General features: G+C 42.6%; 2 long non-coding RNA genes and 1 pseudogene across 4 annotated transcripts; all 3 read right to left on the bottom strand.

Annotated features, from left to right (window-relative positions):
• Positions 1-4,843: 4,843 nt before the first annotated feature.
• Positions 4,844-6,501, bottom strand: LOC136473228 (BOI-related E3 ubiquitin-protein ligase 1-like; annotated as a pseudogene).
• Positions 6,502-9,097: 2,596 nt separating this feature from the next.
• LOC136473207 (uncharacterized) lies at positions 9,098-12,978 on the bottom strand. Of its 2 annotated transcripts, XR_010762539.1 has the most exons (9): positions 12,716-12,978; positions 12,482-12,627; positions 11,790-11,864; positions 11,381-11,489; positions 11,163-11,246; positions 10,606-10,662; positions 10,262-10,464; positions 10,010-10,163; positions 9,098-9,445 (listed from the first exon to the last, which is right to left on the bottom strand). It is a non-coding gene; the product is annotated as an uncharacterized lncRNA (long non-coding RNA). The 2 variants fall into 2 exon arrangements; XR_010762538.1 differs by having other exon boundaries at positions 11,381-11,864.
• Positions 12,979-13,119: 141 nt separating this feature from the next.
• On the bottom strand, positions 13,120-15,251 carry LOC136473217 (uncharacterized). 2 transcript variants are annotated; one of them, XR_010762543.1, is made up of 8 exons: positions 14,715-15,251; positions 14,545-14,627; positions 14,414-14,454; positions 14,247-14,310; positions 13,817-14,176; positions 13,596-13,737; positions 13,425-13,504; positions 13,120-13,334 (listed from the first exon to the last, which is right to left on the bottom strand). It is a non-coding gene; the product is annotated as an uncharacterized lncRNA (long non-coding RNA). The 2 variants fall into 2 exon arrangements; XR_010762544.1 differs by having other exon boundaries at positions 14,277-14,310.
• Positions 15,252-22,626: the final 7,375 nt, after the last annotated feature.

Here is a 22,626-nt window from a genome sequence, read left to right as displayed (position 1 = left end):
TGCACGGGCGCACCCCGGCGCAGCTACCTAGGCAGGTCAACAGCGGGTTGCCGCTGCTGCCGCTGGCGGCTATCTCGTCCCCCTCCCCCTCCGTGAAACAATGGAGACAGACACGCATGCACGCAGGGGATACAGGCAATCAAGGACCAACAACCCAAATGAAGGCCGACAACAAGGTTTGGGAGCAACGCTCCGATATAGGTCGACAGCAAGGTATGGGGTTTTTCCCGTTGGGCATAGGTATTGTTTGTCGACGAAATAATCTAGCTACAAAATCTAATCTATCACATTAGTAACAGTTCCTATCTATCTTTCACAGTGCGCTAGGTGTGTTAAGACATGTGTTGCGACTTTGTTGGTTTTTGTAATACTAAATTCTAGAACATTGTCTTACGGTCCATCAAGTGATATCTTCTAGCACAAAAGGTTTACAACCATGAACATTCCTCGCATTTAAATATCTTTTTCCTTTTGCTTTATAGGCACGTAGATTTATTGCGGTCATCAATGAATTGTTGTGGGACGACGACCAGCTACGCCCAAAAGGATAAATGGTGAGACCGTACTGAACTGTGGCACTTCCATTGTGTGATTCAATTGTGCCCCTAATGCTCAAATGTGGTGTGGCAGGTTCTAATATTTTTGTAATTCAGTGTGCCATGCCAGAACAAAATTGTGCGATAAGTTCTTGGATTTGTTCTAAACTAGAGACAAATTGTAGTGTACAGTATCATGCCGAGGCTGGGTTTAGTTCTTCGATCTCTAAGGAATACTCAGCCTCCAGCAATCGGCCTGTAGCTTTTTGTGATACCGTTGCCATCACACTCGCTTACCAAAGCACTAATCATTTTTTTTGCAAAATCACAGCTAATCTTTGTCTATTTGTCTCCTTATAATATAAATTGATAATCACATAGACAGGAACATGGACTATGTCACTTTCTACTGGTTTGTTCACTAGCTATGCACTTATATTACTGTCACTTCTGTTTATTACAAGCCATTGTCACTATGATTTAGAACACAATGGGCTAACAACCTATTTATCAGGCACAGACATTTGGCTCTTATGTTAATACTTCGTATTCTTACTCAGATGCTGATTCATAGAAAGCCTACCATTATCGTCGTCACAGGTCCTATTCCTACATCATCAAGGTCATGTCCGGGCACAAATTTTATCAATGAAGATCAGTACTACATTATTTGACACACATCCATCAAAGCAAAAAAAAAACAGAGGAGGGTGACAATATCCCCTCCTACAACAGAAGTGCATCTACTATGAACTGAGTATTCGGTATGTGATGCTTCTCAATCTCAAATGGATTAATGCACTACTGGGTTAGGATGATGTCTCTTGCTGTTTTTTTTCAAACTTTTGCTTTAGCGACCTCTTCTTTCCATTACTAACAACCAGGTTATTTCTTTTGAGACAGAGGTTGCACAAGCATATACAGGTGACAACCACTCAAGAGCAAGATCTACACATTATACACTCCATACTTATATAGTCTTCACCTATAATATATATTGTGTTAGCTGCCACATCTATACGACATGTAATCTACTCATAGTTCAGGTTGTGCTTGTGAAATATGTAGTTTTTTTTTTTTTTTTGCTATGCAGCTAGGCTGTCTCTTAAATTAAACTATTGCGAGCTTAACAACGACACACTTGCATACGCGCGCGAGAGGGCGCGCGCTTTCTACTAGTAGCTCAGGAAGGACAGTACAAATCAGGATGCATCGATCTGTTGTCGCGATCCATCGACGATATGGCATGCACTTGCTAGATACTGCTTCAAGCTCCCATCTGACGTCGGATACAAATCATACAATAGCTGGTCTAGGTCGCTAGCTTAGCTCCCATGCCGGGCGGGCGGTGGACTCATACAAGACGTGCGATGCAAATAAACCACCGCGCCCTGCTGCATGCCAAATTGCCAACCAGAATACCAGATCATGCATCACTCCGCGTCTGCGTGATTGCGGCCGGGGCGGCGCGCGCGTCGGCAGGCGCAGGCGGGCATTATCGCGTGCGCGGCCGCTGCTCCCTCATCAAGTCATCAACTCTGCTTTGCCATCGCAGCCGTCTCTCGACCCGCGATCGAGAGCGTTGGATGCATGGAGCCATGCATCGCGCTCCATCCATCAGGTTCAGATAGGAGGAGAGAGCCGCGCGCGACGCCGACCACATACATGCGTGCTGCATGCGCCAACAGCCAGGCGGCGAACGAGCTGCATGCTCTGCAGCTGCAGGGCAGCAAACTGATGAATCAAATGCATGGGCAAGACGAACCTGGGGATGGATCAGTCGTTGGCGCGCGGCCGGATCGATCAGCTTCGGATTTGTTTGCTGGTGCTACCGTGCTAGCGAAAAAGAGTGAAAACTCGGTGAGAACTGTAGTCGTAGCACCCGCGCGCACCGTGCAGAGCAGTCCGCCTGCAGGGATGGACCGATAGATACAGCTTTAATTGTTGGTTTGCCCTGTTCTGACTTCATCAGTATTTTTCAGCGAACCAACCGTTGTTTTTCTCTCATAATAAATCAGTATAAGCATCAACAAAAGTTAAATTTCATAGAAACGAACGGTGCGGCGTTGGTGTAGATGGATATGCCCCGGGCATGGCTGTCGTCCATGTACGTGCAATGCGACGGTGCAAGCGTGCGTGAAATAATTCAGTGCATGCATTTGGCCATTGCTAGCTCATCTCGATCTCTTTTAATTTCACTGTGCATTTGTGCGGTCTAGGCGTTTCGTACGGTTCATTCGTCTTACGTTTAAAAAAAAACTATTATTAGGTTCTAGTAGTATCTATCTAGCCAAATTGTCTCGCTCCGCCGTTTACATTCAAGATAGGACGTTATATTGCTCTTCATAAACGGCTCAAGCGAAAAGAGAGCTATGCCATGAGTGGTGTGACCAACCGTGATACAAATTGACTTGGGCGGCTAGAGCATGACAATATGACATGAGTGATGTGATGTCAATGAAGTTTTTGTGGTTCTAAAATAGGTAAGAATGAGCGAGGACAGATGCAGAAACGACATGTAAATGGAGATGGGACATGTACTACTACTGTGGTACACTAATCCGTGAGGTGCCATGCACCTTACGATATGTTTGAGACCGCAGCGTGACCACCGTGTGGTGTGGTATCGTGACCATGGCCTCCACCCCCGCGGCACCGAAAGCACGAGATGTCCACAGATCTGATATAGGACGCAGTTAACACGCGACAGGTCACGCAAAGGGCGAGCGTGCGATCCCGGCGCCGCTTGCCACCCACCTCCCTACCGTGCCTGCGGCCCTCCTTCTTCCCCCCTCACCCCACCGTCGTCATGGCCGCGGTTGCCCCCGCCCTAAACCCGTCCCGTTCAACCGCCTCCGCCTCGCCATCGTCTCTCCCGTCCTCACCGCCAGACCAATCTGCCTCTCCCGAGCACCTTCTAAGCCCGCATGCCGCAAGAGATGGAGAAGAAGAGAAAGAGCTTGGGATTCGGGGAGAGGTCCGTTGCGTGCAATGCGAGCATCGTCCGTTGCGTGCGGTGCGGACCGCGATGCTGGTCGTTCACCACCAACCTGCAGTGTGCAGTTGCAGGTGAACGAACCGGCCTTGGCTCCTGCTGCTGCTGTTCGCATGTGGGTTGGGCCGGCATGCGGTTCACAGACTCTCTCTGCTTCGGGCTTCGGTAAGCAGAGCGTATCAGAATGGATCGCGCCCATCATGGCATGTTTCCTCGTCTGCTCCGGTCCCGTGCCGTGTCCTGTTGCCACCTCCAACCGTGCTTCCTTGTTTTGATTGATTGCCTACTGTGGTTTTCTTAATGGATCCTACAGCTTGAGAGTTGATTGAGAAAGCGCCTGTCTGTGTTGTACTTGTACACGGCGTACAGGTACGGAGTACAACAGTGGTTCGGCTTGTAACTTTTTACAGTCGTAAAAGGAGTTCCGCTATACGCACTGTGATACCGTGCATTGTTGTGGTCAAAGCTAAAACATTGTTTTTTTAATTCAAAAGGCTATATAGATATCGTATCAGCTTCCAGTTGTGATTGTGGTCGCCAAAAAAAAAGTGATTTCTGAAACCAACGGACGACGGCAAACATATAGATATACCAGTATATACTAGTTCAAATTCGTAAGTTCTACTCAGATATATACTTCTCTACGCCTAAAAAAGCTCTAAAGTAATCATCTACCTGGTGATACAAAAAATATATACTATCCGGTCACAATGACTGCTAAAAAAATTATATCAAATACTATACTATCCGACCAAATACGTACACTATCTGGCCACCGTTCCTTCGCACCACAAATCCAAGTCATACCAAATATGTATACTGTCCGGCCAAATACGTACACTATCGGTTCGCGCCGAGTCTGAAATCTAAAATCGCGCCCAGTTCTACAGAGTACACGTGTGAGCCAATTCTGCATACTTCGCGACCTCGCATCGGAAACGGTCAGCACTTAGCAGCCTTGTCAGGACGGTCGACAACCTCACATTATTTATAATTCTAAAGACACGTACGGGGCTAAGATCATCAGTTTAATTATTCAAAAGGCACGTACCGGGGTGTAGGGGATCATCACAACATCCAGCGCCCCTCCTCTCAATCTCCTAATTGCTACAAAAATTATTTTTTTAGCACGGTCATACTATTTTTTTAAAATAAATACAACACACGCTCATACTTAAATTACCATATTATTGTTATGTTTCTGAGTAATGCATGGGCATTATCTAGTGTAATTAAAAATACAAAAAAGGGACAGAGAATCTAAAGCCGGGAACAAAATACGCCAAACTAGAAAACAAACTGAAGCAGCACAACAACGATAACGAGAGTTTTCCGAATTTTTCGACTATTTTTTCTTGTTGACAGTTTTTTGAGAGAAAAAAAAGGCAAGTACAAAGATGCATCCGTCTCCTATCCGCATCTTCACTGAACCGTCGCGCCTCCATCAACAAGATGGCCCCCCCAAAAAACTACTCTAATCCAGTAATCCTATCGGTTTCAGGACCATCACGAAAAGTTGACGCAGACGCTGCCATTCTTGGCGCACCCGCACGCCGGGCACGCCCTGGCCGCGCCCGCGCACGGCGCGCACGCGCACAGGTGGCGGCACGGCAGGAGCAGCACCTCGGCCGCGCCCTCGCCGCACACCGCGCACGTCCTCCTGTGGCCCGGTGGCGACGACGTCCCGGCCTCCTCGTCGTCCTCCGGGCCCGCCCCCTTGCTCCGGCTCCGGCGACGACGTCGTTCTCCCCCGCAGCAGCACGACTCGGCGTCGTCGGCGCCGCCGGTGCCTGTGCCAGCGCCAGTGGCGCCGCCGCACAAGCGCGCCTGCTGGGCGTCGAGCACCTGCTGCAGCTCGCCGCGGAGCGCGTTGGCGACGGCCTCGTTGGACTGCGCCAGGTCGCGCCACACCTGCGACTCCACGTAGAGGCTCTTCACGCGCTCCTCGAGCGCCCAGTTGAGGCGCCCCATCCGCTGATCTCCTCCTCCTTGGCGCGCATCCGCTTCGCCGCCGCGGCCTCCACGGTGGCCACGACCTGCCGCGCGTGCCGCCGCCTCTGCTCCGCGAGCTCCGCCCACATCTTCGCGGTCTGCAGTTATTCAAAAGCCGCAAAAACACGTCAGCTCTATCAGCTCCACCAATCACCCACCGTACTGGTTGATGACGGCTTAAAACGCCGGCATGCGGCTTATAAAAGTAAACTTACGTGTTGGAGGACGAGGCGGGTCGACGTCGACGAGTTGCTGATGAAAGTGCGCCGCCACGTCGGCCGCGCCGATCTCAAGAACCGGCGGCGTCTGCCCCTGCTGGACGACGCGCTTCCGCTTCCTGGGCGCCATCGCCATCGCCACCACCTCCTGCGGCTGCTGCGCCGCGCCTCCTCCGAACGTGACGCCGCTCTCCGCCGCGTCGCCCACGAACATCTGCCCACCAGCAGCGTACTGCGCTACCGGCGCGGCCGACGAGACCGGAGCCGCCGGCAGGCCCACGCCCACGCACGAGGCCTGGGCCTGCGGGAACTGGAATGACGCCTGTTGATGATGGCTCGGCCTCGCCGTCGCGCATCTAGCTTCGTCGCCCGTCGTCCAAGGCCATCCCGCCGCCGCCGCGTTGGTGAATTGCTTCTGCCCTTGTTGCGCTAAGAGGAAGCGGTGCGCTTCCACGGCCATGTATATCTGCCGATCGTGGCACGGGCCGGCGACGCCTCTATATCTTGTCCTCAGCCTCCTCCGAGAACATGCGTCCGCGTCTTATATAAGAGAAGACGAGCACAAGCAGAGCATGGAGGGGGGCCCGGAGCCCAAGGTGGTGGTGGTCTGGTGGATGTGCCTGGTGGAGATGGCGACGCGGGTGGCGCTGGCGGTGCGGACGTCACAGAGCAGCCTGCCTTGCGAGGAGGGAGAGGCTAGGCGGCAACAAAGGAGCCGAGGGCGCGTATTTATGGCGCTAGCTGCTAGCGCTGCTGGGTTGGCCGTGGTCAGTGAGAGTACAAGTCGAGACGAAAATAAAAACGAAAAAGGCAAATAATCCGAGGCCTTTCAAAAGATTTTTTTTTACTTAGCAGGCAATTAATTACTTTACTTATTACTCGTGAAAATAAACCTGGCGGCTTGTTTGGAGTAGAAACCAAGAATCGTTGCACGATTTCTGTGGGCTGCTGCTTATTTCCGTTAGGATTTATTATTTATCTATTAATAATAGGTAGCGTGTCCGTGCGTTGCTATAGGACAACTAAATCTTATGTACTAAAAACACATGGATCGCACGATAAGATAACAATACTGTTAAATTAAATACCGACGTTAAAGTGACATTTAATTCAAAAAGCAAAGTTCATGAAATTAACACAGTCACGGAGAGCGCGGCGTCGCAGGCTCGCAAACTCTACTGTATAGACTTTTTCGTGATATGGCTAAGATAATATTTTATATCGGTTAAAGAATTTTCCGATATCCATTTCTTTCATGCGCCAATAAATCCATGAATAAGTTCCACTGCATCTACATATAATCATGTACACACATGTTCGAGTATATATGTAAATATTAGTGCCTGTCACATGGATAATAATGCATGTCTTAAAAAATCTCTCAAAAAATTTTAAAACAAAGTATGTTATACTTACCGTATAAATATGTGTGGCTTTAGAACTATTCCACACAGACATATATTGTAGAATAAGGTATCCACTTGAGTGTCTGTTCTAAGATGTTGAATTAGGTGTTGTAATTCTTAATTTCGACACATTTTTAGGTCAAAGCAACCAATGGTGACACTTTTCTTAGTGGTGCATAATTTTATGGTGCACCTTTTGACTATCTGAGTAAGGATAAGTTAGCACTGCAAAGCCTCAGAAAAGCTGCTGAGAAGGCCAAGGTTGAGTTTTCCTCCACTATGCATACTAAAACCTATGTCCTCGTTTATCATTGCCGATGCTTTTAATGCAAAGCAATTCAACATTACCATGATCAGATATAAGTTTGAGTCTCTTGTGAGCAATCTCATAGAGGGACTCTCATCCTTTATGTGATCTGCCTCAAGGATATTGGCAGGACGATGGACCAATGTTGGAATGTCACACCAAAAAGTGTCCATATTTTGTCCACGATTTATTTCCCATGAATACATGCGGGTACTATGATAACACTAACTATACCAAATGAAAGATTAGAAAGAATTTGCATCGCCTCTAGAATAATTTATTTATTAAGTTCTTTGGACTCTACATATAGTTTTGAAATATCTGTTTGCATGTCTTACCTCGTATCCTAATTCAAAATTTTGTAGTTTAATTAGAATATGGGGAAAGGATTCAAAATGAACAGACCCCAGGGCAATTTCAACAAAAAACAGCAAGCGAGGGCGATTGATCATGTGAGCGTGAAACCAAATAAAAGGAGAAAAAAGTTGTCCCTTTTACAAATGCAAAGAGAGAAAGTAATTAAATGTAGACAGAATTGACAAGGTTCTCAGAAATGCAAAGAGGTTCCTTTTGTCTTAATTCTGTTTTCTTCTGTGTTAATTCTCTTTCCTTTTACTCGTTGTCATGTATGCTGGTGCATGCAAACATGCAACGTATATATGGATAGCACAATAATTTTTTACTTCCTATTTTGCCGTGATTCCTCTATCATATGACAGGCAATATTCAATCAATGAAAATCGCACCAAAGAACACAGCATGCGGGAGATGTCGTGGGATCGTAGGCGTGAGCAGACGGACGAACCAAAACAAACGTGATGTCGTGGGATCGCAGACGTGGGCAGACGGACGAACCAAAACAAATATGACACCAAAAAATGTCTACACTTTTTCTTTTTAGTTGTACATGTCTTACCTCGTATCATAATTTAAAATTTTGTAGTTTAATTAGAATATGGGGAAAGGATTCAAAATGAACAGACCCAAGGACAATTTCAGCAAGAAACAGCAAACGAGGGCGATGGAACACATGAGCGTGAAATCAAATGAAAGGAGGAAAAAATTATCCCTTTTGCAAATGTAAAGAGGGGAAGTAATTAAATGTAGGCAGATTTGGCAAGGTTCTCAGAAATGCAAAGAGGTTCCTTTTGTCTTAATTCTCTTTTCTTCTGTGTTAATTCTCTTTCCTTTTGCTCGTTGCTATGTATGCTGGTGCATGCAAACATGCAATGTGTATATGGATATCACAATAATTTTTTACTTCCTATTTTGCCATGATTCCTCTATCATATGACATGCAATATTCAATCAAGGAGAATCGCACTAAAGAACGCAGTATGCAGGTGATGTCGTGGGATCGCAGGCGTGGACAGACGGACGAACCAAAACAAATGTCGTACCAAAAAATATCCGCACTTTGTTCTTTTTAGTTGTAGGAGATATATACTAGGTTTGTGTCCGTGTGTTGCTACGGAACAACTAAACTTTTGTACTAAAAACACACGGATCGCACAATAAGATAACAATACTGTGAAATTAAATACCGACGTTAAAGTGACATTTAATCAAAAAGACAAAGCTCGTGAAATTAACAATCACAGATAGCGTGACGTCGTAGGCTCATAAACTCTATTGTACGAATTGCTAACGCTACAACAATATTCGGGTGTACAAATTAGAATAATAGGAATATATGACAAACTGGTACTCTCTAATTACATTCTAATATTTTCCTTTATGAATTATTACATTGCAACTCCAATAAGGCCCCATTTGGTTTGCTGAAACTTGGCTAAAACTGGCTGAAAACGCTGTTCTGGCTGAATTGTTGTGAGAGAAAAACACTGTTCCTGCTGAAAAAATAATCCGGTTTTTGGATAAGCCGAACGGGGCCTAATTACCATATTCTTGAAACTCAAAAACGATGGCAACCACCATATACACCTCTAGCCATCATCACCTCGTCGAGCCTCCATTTTACATGTCCTGAGCTGAATAGCAACGTGCAGTCAGTTCCACCTCGACCACTCAGGGTCAATGCTCATTAAACTATAAATCTAACATCTTTGGAGTGCAAAGCTTAAAATAATCAAAGCCAACCCTTGTACAGAGACTACCAAATGAAGAGCCAGAGATAATAACAGAAAGCAAAGACAAATGCTATATCCATACTGCCCAGTTGGTAGTTGCGATACAAAATAACAACCTAACTATAGCAGCAACAAGGGAAGACTGGACAGTAGGCCACGGTTCTCAATAAAAGCAATGTATTTTTGTACTTTTTAAGGATTGTACAACTTAATTTCTCTACAAATACAAAATCATAAAGACAATTGTGCATTCAGTTAAGTAGTCCAGTGATCGGCATGTTGTATTTCTATACCCAAAGAAAACAGTACAAGCAAAACTCTACTTCATTCTCTTCTGACTTCTATATTAGTAGCAACAAGTTCGTTCCTTAGAAGATCTGCGGTTTCATATAACCAACGAGTTATTTCTCAGGATGTTCATGAACTGAAAAGCCTTGATTTTAAGGATGGATAGGAGGATCTCACTCGGCTTATTTCGATGAGCCGATGGAGCAATGACCTCATCAAATGCACACCTCATGGCGTAGTCACCTGCGCCACCGGGCAGAGGAAGGTTGAGTGTAATGCCTTCACCCTGCCCGACTTCCTTGATCTTACCAGTACTAGGGTAGCTTCCAAGCTACACCACACATGGAAAACAAAGACTCTTTCATGGTAAAGTTCAACACCTAGTTGCACAAAGAGATGTCACAGACACAGAAAATAGGAGTACAAAACCTGGTGAGTTGAGAGGAAGAATATGTCTGGACCATCATAAAATGCATCGGATGTCCCATTGCCATGGTGAACGTCAAAATCTATTATCATCACACGCTTTAGTCCATGTTGATGCTGAGCATACGGAGCTACCACTACGATGTTCCCAAAGATACGAAAACCCATGGGACCTTGAGGAACAGCATGATGTCCTGGTGGCCTTACTAAAGCAAAGGCAAGGGGCGGATTAGGACCTAACTACTTAAGAAAACATGCAATGTTTCTTGGGGAAACAGCACTACAAAGTAAAATAAAAAAAACATGCTGAAACCACCATTATAGTCAACAGAGAGAAGATTAGTTACCACTGAATCAACCAATTTGATTCCGGCACCAGTTGATAGAAGTGATTCTTGGAAAGTCTATATAGAAAATAATAGAACGACTTAAAATGATGATATCTAAAATTTTGCATATTCCAGTAGTATGCACATCAATAGGTGAAGTAGACTATGGAACAATCAATGAGTATATAGCAACTTAAAATTATATCGCAGAAAATTTGAGTGATGAAATCAACAATGTCTTATATACTTTAATAGCTTTCTTAAAAGAATTTGGGTGGTGCCTTAGCGCCAGTTCAGACTTCATTAAAGTGTTCTTCAGTGTTAAATTTATAGATCAGAATTTTTGCAGTTATCAGTAACATCAAAATCATAAGGAGCCTGAATGAATCACCGGTTCATACTTCTCATGATAACCGCCAAATAAGAAATAGCTTATATATAATGCTATTAGTTGTAAGCATGCCGAGTAATACTCTGTCTATTTCCAAGTTCCAACCAAATTAATAATGGCACGACATAGGAGAGGGCATGAACAATTAACATCAGAAGCATGTAAAAACGCAAAGGGCACATACATAAAGCATTACAGTCTTTGTAGCGTATGTAGGTCCAGTCCCTTCAATAAATATCAGACCTTCATATGAAGCTCTACCCATAGCCTGTAGCCACATGCTACCACATATTAAGGAAATTGCAGCATTATTCAAACCTATCTAATAGGTTTTCACTAGTAGATAAAAGCATCTTCTTATAAAAAAGTAAGAATAAATAAGGACAGCGTGGTGACAGGTACCTTTTCGAGTCCAGTGATGTAAGATCTTGAATGAACACGTGCAACATCATCTAGAGAACTAGGGTTGAAATTTTAAATTTCAAGAACCTATGAACCACGATGCTGAAAACTAAACAGATGAGATGACATTTAACTTATGAGTACTTGTCCTTTTCTAGTGAAATGCAATTGTACACGGTATAAGAAAGAAACATGCCAAAGCCCCAGAAGGTTTGACTAAAGGCAGAAGAAACTATTGAAACATAGTGAGATAAGACAATGTCCTCAAGTTGATTGCACATCCTATTTTTTATATGATTCAATTTTAGCATGGTTTCAAATAAAGGTAAAATAAAAAAAATAAAGGTGTTTTTTTAGATCAAGTTCCAAAAAATAGTTGTGAATATTCGAAGTAGTATTGCCGGTATACCTTGGGACTAAGCTCCAATTTCTCAAGAGCATCAACTATCGCAAGAACTCTTTTGTTAGATTCTGGATGTGCTTCCTGAATACCAAAAGAAGTGAAAAAAATTATGATATAATGCACAATGCAGATGAGACAACTTATTACATCGTGATTTATATAGTTCTATGTATCATTTTTTTCAAGAAATTTGTTGCATAGAAAGGTAAATCATGGTTGTTAGTTATCACCAACCATTTACATAGATGGTCTAGAACTATTGTATATTGTTCAGAAACTCAGTATTTAAGTTTTCAATCTTTTTTTCAGCAACTCAGTATTTACATAGATGGTCTAGAACTCGGCTAGAAAGTACATGCTAACCTTTTTTGTTCCTTTTGCATAGATCAATAGTGATATCCAAAACAAACACTCGCAGCACGGAGAAAAAGAAAAAGCCCTGACCATTATGTTGCAGGCATCTTACCAAATGTTGAACCAGCAACAAAAGAACAATACTACGCTCATCAACCTGATAAGGGAAAGCTTAAGTCCCTAAAGAGAAACCCTACTAATTCCCGACAGAACGATCATAAGAAAAATGATTCTTGCATAATCCACATAGGTCTAGGCAATAAGCAAAATGAATGCACCAACCACGAATTTAAGAATAAGATATGCAAGAACTTCATAATGATTGGAAGAAACCCTGTGCGTACCATTCGTTCAGGTCCAACTCCAACATCTGCATCCTCCTTACGATGCCGCTGCTGCCGCTCCACCTTCCTCAACCCAACTAATGACCTGAGCCACTTCGCCGAGATGCCCATCGCGCCGCCACTCTAGCCGCCTCAACTGCAGTAACCTAAAGACGCAATTTTTTTAGTTTCTGTTAGCACCATCATAAATTGCAGCACAATGTCATAGGACAGAGGGGGAAAAGGAGTGCTCACATTACTTATTCAGTCCAAATTTAGCCAAGAACTCTACCTGCAGATCAGGGGATGCTAGGGGCCACCTGAGGTGCCAAATTTTCAGCATAAGTTGTATCACATGAAACTAACAGCTTCCTTCGTCCTATAGAATGCTTGTTGGAAGTGATGCCAACTGTGCTTGGTAACAACATAATTGTATTAATCAGGTCCAGTTAATGTTGCTATCCTAATAGTAAAAAATCAACTTAGCAATAGAACATTCAGAAATAACATTTGAGCATAAAAGCATATATTTGCAAGCAGAGAGGCAGCAGAAACACCTCCAACAATTAAATGATGGGTAAAAAACCAACCTTTTTTCCAAATCAGTGTCAAAATAATTAGAGGGCTAATAAGTATTGAGATGCTAGTAAGGCAGGAAGTACTCATGGCTTAGCAATCTTTGTAGAAATTTCAAATCTAGGATCAAGGCCTTGAACAATACAATCTCAAACTACTTAAAAGGGAGAAAGCATGAGTAAACTGACGGCATAATAACAATTTCCTTATAATAAACATGTAAACTATTAGACAATGGAACTTGAGAATGCTCTGACCACAAATGGTTGGTTAGCTGCAATCGCCAAAAGATCCACTCCTGCAAAATTTAATTTGAGTCAACATAATAAAATTGATAGAATAAACCATGAACTTCTTCTTTTCAAATTGGTAGGTCACACAACATTACCGATTGCAGCAAGTTTCTGCTTCTTTTCAAACTTCTCCAGTAGGAAAAACGACGCCCATTTTAACCATAGCTTTAAGCACCTGCAGGAATACAAGATTCAACACTTCCCAGAAGGTCGCAGGGTATAGATTATCATCGGCTGGCTCAGGGAAAGGAGAAGGAAGAACCTACAGGTGGCGACGAGGAGTACAGAGATCCGACGAGGGCACCAATGCGTGGCATGGGACGGGCCGACGAGCACGGCTCCGCGCGACCTAATGAGCGTCCCCACCGCAAGGCCTAGGCCAGGGCGGCGAGCAGGACTCCCGAAACCCTAATTTGCTCATCAAAACTTTTTTCCCCAAATTTGGAACCCTAAATCCCAAACTGAGGCATAAATTCGTGATTAGTACCTGCTCTTGCATCAATGATGCTGCACCGCCGCTGCCAGGAGGCTCCCCTCCCATGCACGCGTCAGCACGCCCTCGACATCGTCTTGTGCACGCGCCCGCTATGAGACCAAGGCCCGACCGGATGTGATCTCCTGCTGCTATGGATGGCCGGTGGCCGGAGCCCTAGCGGCCTCACATCCCAGTGCACGTCGCGGGAGAGGAATCGCGCGTGCACGGGAGAGACAGAGTCACGTGAGGGTGGACACGGATCGCACAGGTGCGTAATTGATGGAGCGCGCCGGGTGCGGGGGAGGGGAGGAGCGAGGAAGCCGTAGGATAGCACCCGGGGATGCATGGGAGCGAGCGGCTTTGGTGTCGCACCTATGAACAGAATAGTTATGAATGTTTTAGTTGTAGAGATTGAGATACTCGTAATACTGGAAGTACTCACGGCTTAGCAATCTCTATAGAAATTTCAAACCTAGGATCAAGGCCTTGAACAATACAATCTCGAACTGCATAAAAGGGAGAAAGCGTGAGTAAACTGACAGCATAATAACAATTTCCTTATAATAAACATGTAAACTATTAGACAATGAAACTTGAGAATGCTCTGACCACAAATGGTTGGTCAGCCGCAATCGCCAAAAGATCCTCTCCTGCAAAATTTAATTTAAGTCAACATAATAAAATTGATAGAATAAACCATGAACTTCTTCTTTTCAAATTAGTAGGTCACACAACATTACCGATTGCAGCAAGTTTCTGCTTCTTCTTTTCAAACTTCTCCAGTAGGAAAAAGGACGCCCATTTTAACCATAGCTTTAAGCACCTGTAGAAATACAAGATTCAACACTTCCCTGAAGGTCGCAGGGTATAGATTATCATCGGCTGGCTTAGGGAAAGGAGAAGGAAGAACCTGCAGTTGGTGACGAGGAGTACAGAGATCCGGCGAGGGCGCCAATGCGCGGCATGGGACGGGCCAGCGAGCACGGTTCCACGTGACTTGACGAGGGTCCCCGCCGCAAGGCCTAGGCTGGGGCGGTGAGCAGGACTCTCGAAACCCTAATTTGCTCATCAAAACTTTTTCCCCAAATTTGGAACCCTAAATCCCGATCCGAGGCATAAATTCGCGATTCGTACCTACTCTGGCATCAGTGATGCTGCACCGCCGCTGCCAGGAGGCTCCCCTCCCGCGCACGCATCAGCGCGCCCTCGACATCGTCTTGTGCACGCGGCCGCTGCGAGACCGAGGCCCGGCCGGATGCGATCTCCTCGGAGACCGAGGCCTTGGATGACTGCGGCGCCGGATGCGCCTCTTGCTGCTGCGGATGGCCGGCTTCCGGAGTCCTGGCGGCCTCACGTCCTGGCGCATGTCGCAGGAGAGGAGTCGCGCGTGCGGGGGAGAGACGGAGTCGCGCGAGGATGGACAAGGATCGCATGGGTGCGTAATTGACGGCGCGCGCTGGGTGCGGGGGAGGGGAGGAGCGAGGAAGCTGCGGGATAGCACCCGGGGATGCATGGGAGCGAGCGGCTTTGATGTTGCACCTGTGAATAGAATAGTTATGAATGTTTTAGTTGTAGAGATAGAGTATTTTGTATATACGTTGCATGCGACAGGAAGTGATAGAGCGGAGATATGGTAACGTACGTGTGGCCAGCCGGCTTTTGTTACGGCAGGCAGGTAAGGTGTGATGGTGGTGGACACGTCACGTACGAATCTCTTGGGGCCGTTCAGATAGGAAAGCGTTCAGGCCACCTTTCCGATGGATTGACAACTAGGAGATCAACTGTACGGGAGGTGCTATCCTCCTCGGATTGTCACATTGCTTTGATTGTCTATCTACAAGAAACTACCATAGGTGACTTGCTCGTCCTTCGATTCAAGTGGCCACAATCTCAGGAACTTCTCTTTCCTCTCATCCAGTGGTATCTATACATAGCGTATAGTATCCAGTATATCTAGATGTATATAATAAGAACTGCGTACATAGAAAAACCAAAGTAACTTATACTTTGTAGGTAACCGATGACTATTTTGGAATGCCAATTTTGTGGATCTGCAACAAATTAGTGTGTGAAATCGCTCCATTACAACAATTGCAAGGACTCTCGTATTAATCATATACTAAATCAATCTATCATCCTATTAATCATACTAAATCAATCTATCATCTATTGACCACACTCGATTTAAAACAACTAATCCTGTTGTTCCTGTAATCGCATCGGTGCTATCCGCTACTCAAAGTAATATGCAATATGCATTTAATTTTGAGACTATAGTCAGGTCAACACGCATCAAAACATTTGTAAGCCTGCACCCGGTGAAACTCGATCTTCCACGAGTCTTTTCTTCGTAAGCCTGCTCAGAGGTTATAGGTCAAGAACTTGCTAATAACCGAGTGCGGTATCCCGAAGTCATCACTAACTCTACAAATATGCACAATTTTTAGGACGGAGCCATACGACTCGTCGTGTAAGGGGTAACTCGTCACCTCAACTTCTTTCGCACATGGCTAAATTGACCGATGAACGGTCGAGATGTGTAGTAGTAGCTACTCCTCGACGTCTCTAATCATATATATCGAATTCATATGGTCACATGGCTATACATGATATATACTTGGCTTACCATGTCATCTTTATTTTTTCCAAAGGTGTATATATATTCCGTATACGCGTGTTTGGTACAGTGCAAACAACCTGGGTGCGGAAACGTACAGTGGGTGGATACTGTTCTGACGATGAAATGAAATGGTATGTGTTATAAAACATGTTGTCAGCGGTTAAGGCCTTTCCCTCTCCGTCTCTCATGATCAATATAGTAGATGAAAGTAGAACACATAAACACAAGAGATATGGAGACTATTCTTTATTTCTCTGATTATTGGTGATTACAACATACAACTCACACATATATATAGTCCTACCAAGACCTAAGAGTTTGGTAAGAGCCCATATACAAACAGACTAGGATTAGGATTCCTCCTTCTCCTTTTCTTGTAGGATATAGTCCATATGTTATACAACACTCTCCCTTGGGTGATTACCACGATATGCTCATGCCTCATTAAAAACTTTATCCAAAAATCCAGTGAAAAAAAGGTTCTTAGAGAAAAGAGTACATATCATTCGTTAATTGCATTGCACATGTTGTCTTATTAAAAACTTTGTGTGAGAAATCTTTAAGTAAAAACTCATATAGGAAAAAAGAGTACAACATTTAACCTTCTTGTCGTGTATTCTTTAGGATATTCTATTCTTCATGAATAGATATTTATCTTCATGATCTATGCATAAACTTCAATATTTTAGCAAATATGATCTACTTGATCTTTGTAATTCTAGTAGTTTTAATTACCATCAAGGTAGATTCACTCAAATTGCTCCCTCTCATAAAGTCATCCTTTAAACTTCGTTGTACAGACCACACCTTTCATAAATGTGTGCTTAATAATGGTATGCGGTACCATAATACTATATCTTTTAAAATGTTGGCTTATCATTCTTCAATGAATTATAATATGAGTAAACAAGAGCAATATGCTTCATGCATAGATAACCACTTATTAGTTGTGCAAAACAAATAAAATTTATCCTTTAGGGTAATAAATCCTTTCAGAGGATTGTGAGGGTAAATAAGTTACATTCAATATCTTCTAGATAGTGTATCCAACTTATACTAGAGTTTGAATACTTATAATTATTTCTTAGTGGTTTTTTTCAATTATATGTTCTACAAATCTTCAGGATTTTGATTGTACCACTAAATAATAAATCCAGTCTTGCATTTAGCATTTAGGGGATAATTCAATTGCCAAAGTCACCATTATTCTTATACCTTCTATGGTATTTTAGAGGATATCAATAATTTATTGCTAGCTTTACAATATACACTTTCTGAGTGTTTGTATGACACCTTCATGGTATTTACCATTTCTTATTTTCTTTCTCTCCGGTCTACATCCACTTCAGGGATTAATGTTTTTTTTTCAAGAATTGACTGGTAAATCCTCCATGGATTAAATCCTTCAAAGATGTTCTCATTCTTAGTGAATAACATTTCTCTTCTATGCTTACAAAGTCACTCGATGACTATTCCTTCTAGGACATTCTCTTCTTAAGACTTTAATATTCATTAAGGAATATATTATACCTTAGACTTCATAATACTTGGTATGAGATTTAATTTCCATATGTTGCGATTTATATTCTTCAGGAACTATATGGATCATCGTAATCCACTTATTAACTGCATATTTCATATTCATTCATTTCATTTGTTAGAGATATAGAAGAATATTTATTTCTTCTTAGAAGGAGATTCAACCTCAATTGCTTTATTCATTGACCCGATATAATCGCTACAGGCGACTTTGCCATAGACTTTGTTTTTCGGATCTGGGTTCCCATAAGAGAAACATTTGCAACTATAGAGGTAGCGTTGTCGATAACAATTATTTTCTCCAAACACTCTCACAATGTGAGATTATTCCATATCTTTGTCATTTCCCAAACAAGAAATAATTTATTGTTCTGCGTATCCAACACTATGATGTGCGCGCTTAGTGTGTTGGATTTCATCTTCATGATGATCCTCTTCATGAGGTGCTTAACCTTATTCATGAAGTGTTCTCTTCATGAGAATGGAGGATTTTTATTTTATTTCTATTCAACAAGTATACACTAAACTAGAATCCACAGGCGTCTCCGTAGATTTTAGCTTGATAGTATACAACATTTAGTTTACTACTAGTAAACACAACTTTAAGTTTATAACTTCAAGTTACTCCTCTCATTTTCAAAAATATCTGGCATATGCTCCGCTTCATGCTTCACAAGAGCATTAGTCAAACTGTTGTTTGATTTAGTGCGTGATACTATTCCTGCTTCAAGCTTCAAGGAATATTTTTCTCTTAAGACCATTTTCCTTCTATGAAAATAATATTTGGCATTTAACAAAGGCTTTATCTCCCCCTAATGCCAATATTAGATCTTTAATAGCATACTTTAAATGATATACCCTATCATGGGCTTAAAATAATTCAAATTCATGTATCTCCAACAACAAGTGGAGGCCCATTCATGTATGCTATGATGTAGTTTTATGGGAAATATTCACACACATATTTTAACATAGGGGTTATTATTCACTAAATGCAGTGAGCTAAAATACATATCATGGTTTAGAAAACGATTTCATTGTCTAGCTTCTTTATTGTTTAGCCAAAAAATCGATCCAATTACTTATACATAAAAAATGGACCATATACTTCAAATGTATAAAATACGCAACATTCAAAATCACATAAAATTTCTTCTAGAAATTTCTACTGCCATTAATACATAATTCCCGAAATGCTTTTTCTTCTAAAATCCCAAATCATCTAAGTGTGTTATCCACCATCTTAATTCCACAATTATTCATCCCATCAATTGGGTCACTTCTCTATTTAGTTAATTTCAGATTAACCGACTCCCTTGATCTTAGGCTACTTGGCCATAGACCAATGTATTGCTTATGCATGCAACGCATTGAAAGCAAAATATTTCTTAGTTCAACGAGAACTAGCGTGCTGCTAGCCAATTTAAAATTATGAGGGAAAAAGGTAGTAGCTACAAGCTACGAATGTAGGTTCTATGCTAATATTCATGCAGGAGTGAAGATAGTTGAAGCTCCACGAGAGCACAACATAGTGATACACATTCATGTGTAATGTGGAATGTTGATATTCAATCCAACGTAATAGATAACAACAAAATGCAAAGCTACGAGCTTACTTGCAATTAGTGCAATGTAGATAAGTTAACTCAGCTGAAAGGGATGTGGCTAGGACTTTAAGTCCTAATACATGCACTTGAAGATAGATTTATAAAGGCTATGCCTATTAAATATATCTACCCATATTTTCTTATGCCTTTACCCAAAATTCCTTCCCCTTTTATGCCATAATTACTTCAAATAGTAATAAGCTTTATGCATACTATGAATAATCATTTCAAAGGTTCCAATAATTCAATCATACTTCTAGTATTTAATGTTCTGGCATAAAATTCACATATCCAGTATTACTATTTAGTGTTACAACAATAGATTCAGGGTAGGACATAAACTTCTAGTTTCTGGGTGAAGTATTAAATACTTAGTTTATGGATTATACTATTTCTTGGCTAAATAGATCCTTCTAAGATTAGTTTATATGTCAGTATAGTACAATTATTCATATGCTTCTAGGAAATTCAATTTCCCTTCTATCTACATGGTAGTAGTGCACAAAGAACTACAACATTCATGGTTAATTGAGGCTTCTTTGTGGATAAATCATTGCAAACTTATTTAGATAGGCAAAAATAGATAATAATTTATATGTGAAACATATAAAACTTATTTATTCCATGCAAGATTGACACATGTTACTGTAAGTAAGAATTACAACTAAGAATATATAAACGCTTCATATTAGTCTTTGAGCTAATAACGTAACCATTAACTCTTCTATGAGTTTACATAATCCACTTAATTCAACGGGAACTAAAACTTAAAGCACCATCACCACTACTACTAATACTTCAGGATAGTAAGTTTAAAGACATACAAGTCTATAAGCACATAGCTAAGCTCTTCTTCAACAGAACCTTTAAATATTCTAATTCTTATCCATTCTTGCATGTCTTAGCTTCTATGCTTACATTTAGCAGTTGCATGCATGCTCTACTTCATAGTTGTGATATGTAATCATGATCCTTCTAGAAGTACAACATATGCAAGTCATATATCCTGATTCACAATGATCCTTCTAGAAGTATCCTAGCATTTTTTCAGGATTATGGTATATGCAAATTTTTAGAATTAATATCAACCATTCATTCATCCCAAAAATTCATTATGCTAGGAAAACAAATCTGAGCATCTCAAATGTGATAAGTCTAACGTCTGTAGGATTTATAGAGAGTTCATATCACTGTTCGCCTACACGGTCGTGTAGCCCGTGTACACGCCGTGTACACGCTACACGGTGGTGCACCGTTTCCGTCCGTTTCCGTTTAATCGTCCGTTTACCCCGTTTAATTGACCGTTTACCCCGTTTAGTGGACCGTTTAGCCCGAATAATAGCTAACGGTAGGTGACCGACTGTTTACCGTTTAGCGTTTAGGAAAACACTGGTTCATATACCTTATACCATGTTTCTAGTGTAATCATTCAAGATTTTATTCTTATAATTACATGATATATAATTTATAATGTGTGATAGATAAATGCATTTAAAAGAGCATAATAAAATATAAACACATGGTACGTATATATAAACATAAATTAAATATTATAAATGCATACAAACAGAAGGATTTTACTGTTCAAAGCCTACACACAATTTCTTCCAGAAATTTAAGTAACTTGTGGTTCATGTAGCTGCAAGCTTCATGCTTAACCAAGGTGATGAGCTGCATGCTAGCATCAAAATTAATAATCCATCATGCCGTTCAAAATTTTCAAGGCCAGACAAAAACAAGATCATATATTAGATTAGCATGTAGGAACTACGGGTTTCTAAATCAATCTACTAATTGCCTTATCTAATAGATGTATAATCAACAGGGATCAATTACTATATGATTGTACTAGATAGTACTAATACACAACTTCATGTCGTATGTAATGCAACGCTCTTTAGGGCTTCGTATGCATATTATTGCTGACCAATGCGAGGGGATTAGCAAGCCACGTGTAGGTGGACGATGAGTAGATGGCGTGCAGGCCGCATTGTTTGATGGCATGTGAGCCGTGGATGACTCGGCGACGTACAGCCCGCGGAGAATACATCAACATCGTTCGTATCGCAAGCCCGCGACTGGGGGCTTGTGGCATGCGACGGAGGCGGCATGCAGGCCGCGATGCTTTCTGAGATTGTTTAGCGACTTGCCGACTTGTAGTCCGTGTTGCTCGAGGAGATAGCAGCGGCGTGCAAGCCGCAATGGATGAACAGGACGTTAGTCACGGCGGTCTTGCGGCGTGCAGGCCGCGTGCAGTAGGAGTGGTAGCAATGCCAATGGCTTCGAGCCGGGGATCATGAGCCGTGCGGACCCCACTGCGGGATGTCCGGTGAGTTAGCGGCAGCATGCGGGCTGCTTTTTACACAATGACGTGTAGGCTGTACAGCAAGACGGTTTGGATTTGAAGCCACGCGTGACTCGGATTGCAATCTGAATTGAGTAGGACGTCAATGACAATTGTTGACGGCTTCTTACCGACATATGTTTGATGGCTTCCATACCAATTCATGGCTGTTATTTTGGATCTTGGAGTCCAAATAATATTCCTGCAAGCGACTTTAATGACGATGAGGTTGGATCTTCCTGGATCAGCCTCTAATTCTAATTTGCATGGCACCGTGATAGCTACTAGACCCATCGTACGAGCATATGTACTGTTCATGTATGCATGTATGTTCGTACCTCATGTACTCGTCTATACTGCATGTACGGATGTTACGTAAAAGACCAACAAAATCTAGCTCAATGGCCAGGACAAACACACAGTCTGCGAGACGTGTTTTCTCATACCTTCTTTTGATCGGATGCTAGTTGATCTATTTCACGTGCCGCCATAGGACAGTGGTTAGTAGATACATACCGCGCAGGGCGTTTGGCATTATCGTAGATCTGTCTATTTTACGGCGAAGGTGCAGTCGATGTAGTGCAGATTAATTGTATGTAGAGGTAGCAGATCCGTTTCGCTAACAACGTCGGGGATGTCGACGTCGTCGAAGTAGTCGCGCCAGGAACATGTCGGCGTCAATGATCAGCGGCGGCTTCAACGGCGATGTCGA

This window comes from Miscanthus floridulus, chromosome 1 (assembly GCF_019320115.1).
Source record: "Miscanthus floridulus cultivar M001 chromosome 1, ASM1932011v1, whole genome shotgun sequence".
In the NCBI taxonomy this organism is placed as follows: domain Eukaryota; kingdom Viridiplantae; phylum Streptophyta; class Magnoliopsida; order Poales; family Poaceae; genus Miscanthus; species Miscanthus floridulus.
Note: the sequence above shows the minus strand (reverse complement) of the source record. Positions and strands in the feature narration are given on the sequence as shown.